The sequence below is a fragment of the Myotis daubentonii genome, chromosome Y, assembly GCF_963259705.1.
Source record: "Myotis daubentonii chromosome Y, mMyoDau2.1, whole genome shotgun sequence".
NCBI lineage: Eukaryota > Metazoa > Chordata > Mammalia > Chiroptera > Vespertilionidae > Myotis > Myotis daubentonii.
This window is the reverse complement of record NC_081862.1, coordinates 4,057,519-4,060,604: the sequence shown is the minus strand read 5'-3', so window position 1 is coordinate 4,060,604 and position 3,086 is coordinate 4,057,519. Positions and strand designations below refer to the sequence as shown.

General features: G+C 51.8%; 1 pseudogene; it reads right to left on the bottom strand.

Moving 5' to 3' along the window:
- Positions 1–975: 975 nt before the first annotated feature.
- LOC132225631 (nuclear prelamin A recognition factor-like) lies at positions 976–2,295 on the bottom strand (annotated as a pseudogene).
- Positions 2,296–3,086: the final 791 nt, after the last annotated feature.

Genomic DNA, 3,086 nt, shown 5'->3' with positions numbered 1-3,086 from the left:
TCACCAGCCATGAGCCCTACCTTTCTGTGTAGTTGTCTATGGGCCAACTGCTCTCTTCCTTCTCACTTTGGGTGAGCAGCATGTGAGGGCACAGTGCACTGTTCTGGAACGCAGAAGGATGCCCAGAGCTGCAGGGAGTGGCCAGGCCCTCGTGATCAGAGGTGGACACAGAGGATGCTATCTCACCCAATTGTGGTGCATGCTGACTGGCCTTCAACCATCTGACCCCAACCAGGGAGAGACCGAGCAGGGTGTCTGCCTATCCATTCTCCATCCTTCCATCTGTGACACCTGTCCCCCTTGCCAGGCCTCCCCCAAAGGGAGTTCAGCTCAATCCCTGAATCTAAAAGGGCTCAGGGTGGCGGGGGCAGGGAGGCCTCCTCTCCAACATTCACTGATCCCCAGCCACAAGACCTGGTTGTCATGACCTGATCTCAGGACAGTGGCCACAGCTGCAGAACATACATCTGTTTCAAGAAAAGTTGGGAATGCAGATTTCGTATGAGCGCCTATTCCAAAAGGTGGCAGTTTATTCATATTGTGGCAAAGACACCTTCAAGAGTAATATAAGTGGGTAAAGTCAGGGCCAAACCCGGTTCTTTCCTTATCCAATCTCTCTGAGGCACAGGGACAGAACCAAGTCTCAGCTCTTCGCAGGACACTTCCGGTTTTTTTTTTTTTTTTTTTAAGTCTAGGGGATAGTAGTCTGTCTCCCTTCTTGTTCTTTGGGAATTTTTAATCATTGGATAAAAGGATACATACATTGGGGCAATCCTCTCAAGATACAATATTCCACTTGCACCCATGTGACAACAGCAGAGCCACTCAGAGGGAGGGAGCCAACAGATGGGGAGCAGGGAATTATGAAAACCAAAGCAATGACAGAGATGCCAAGCCTTCCCTTCATGTGGCCTGCAGGCCGGGCATCTGCTGGACTTTAACACTTGATGTCCTGGAAGGCTGATCTGGGCCCTGCTAGGCAGTGTGTAGGCCTGCTTGGGCCCAGGAGGGGTCGCCTCCCTGCCCCAGCCACTCCTGGTACAGCTCCTGCACATGTGCACTGGTCTCTGGGGGCCATATCTGGATGGCAGTGTAGATGCCTTCCATCTGCCACAGCTGTGCCCTATCTGCCCACCCGTAATCCACCTGGGGCCTGGCCCTGCTGCTTAGGCATAGGCTGTGCAGTCCAGGACCTCCATGAAGTGGCAGGGGAACTTGGCCTCTATAGCTTCAGGACCACTTCTGGATGTTTTGAAAGCCGTAAGCATCCTCAAAGTGTCGCAGAACCTCTCCGTCCCTTTCAAGGTGACCTCCTGGAAGTCTTTGTTCCTCAGGGTGGGATAGGTGAGCACTCCCACGTCCTTGTTGAAAAGCACCTTGGCCATGTGCCTGAAGATGTGTGCCAGGTAACCATCGGAGCTGGCACTCTCATGGAGCCTCACCTTTTTATCCTTCATGTCTCTAGACACAGTGTCCATGGCGGCATCATTCGAGGCGAGGTCACACTGCTCCATTATCTGGACAATTTCACCCGAGGTTACCACAAAGTCAGCACCTTGGGAACTATGTAAAGTTGTGGGAACATCTCCTCAAAGTGCCTCCAGTTTCTTGTCATAACACGAGACCACAATGATGTGGAAAATCTTGTCTGGGGACAGCTTCTGCCGTCTGGTGAAGGAATGCTTCACCAGAGAGCCCATGATTTGCTGGGGAGACTTGGCCATTCAGAGGTAGGGGTGATGGGGTGACCCAGCACACCTTCTACATATGGGTCCCAGCCAGGGCAGGCGAAGGTCAGCACGGGTAGCCAGGGCTCTTCCTCACGGTGCTGGCAGTACTGACGCAGATTCCTTCTGACTCTCCAGGATACTGCAGTCCGCAGCTATCTTCACGTCTATGACAGTGAGCCCCAAAGCTTTTGAGGAAGCTGCAGAGCCTTCTGGATGCATCAGTGACACTGAGGCTGAATTTAGCAGCAAAGTAAGGCAGAAACTGAGGACACACAGACATTGCCAGCACCTTGTGCTGTGAGGTATCACATTTCTTATTAAGGTTCAGAACACAGAAGAAGTCCTTGCTGTTTGGTGGAGAAACTTGGACTCTTTCCTCGGTGGTCATACAACTGTCACACACCAGGCAGTCACTCAGAAATATCCTGGCATCAGCCAAGTTTTGGAATTCTCCCTTCTCTGTGTTCCCCTGAGCTGTACTCTGGATGTTGACTGCAGCATTCTCTTGGTCACTGGTTTTTGTTTCTTGACTACATTCCTTCAGTTTGTAGTGATCACACTTCATGTGTAGCTGGGGCGGGTGGGCAGACTCAAGTGACCTGGAGGAAGCACAGGGAGATCAGTCATTCACCATGGGTCATCCCTGGCACTGCTGGAGGTATCCTGTCTTCCTGTGGAGGATCTAGGCAGGGAAGCAGATACAGTGCCTAAGGCCAAGTTCCAGGAAGCTGTTAGAGTTGTTGGGATCATGCAGGCAGCGCTGAACCGTCGGTGCCTGTCCTGCCCTCTTCAGATTCAACCTGCAGGGCTACTAAGGGAGCCAATCCAAGGGAGGGGACGCAGCCTCAGTGCATGTCACCAAGTTCCAGGAGGCCGGCAGCACTGTCAGGTTCATGCCTGAGGTATTCGTCTGTTGATGTCTGGTCTGATCTCTGGAGATTGAATCTACAGCTCTACTAAGGAAGCCAGTCCCCAGTTCTGTCCCACCTCCACCACCAACTGATTGGAGTTTAAGGACCAGGAGGCCTGCATTTCAGTAGCTCACCAATCCTCACGCCACTCACTCTGGTTCCCTGTTAAGCATCCCCTGATCACTGTGAGCCAAGCAGTCTGCCTTCTGTCCGCTCACCTGTTGCTGTTGCCACGGCTTCATTGGAGCCCAAGATACCCTGGTTTCTCGTTCGCCATCCCATGACCCATGGAGCCAGAGGCCTAGCGATGGACCAGTCCTTCATTCAGTTGTTAGGAACCCTGGGCTTTTATATATTTGGATATAAATTGCATTAAATTTATAGATAGTTTTAGGTAGTCTGCAGGTATGGTACACCATAAAGTCATCTCACCTAGAGTGTCAAT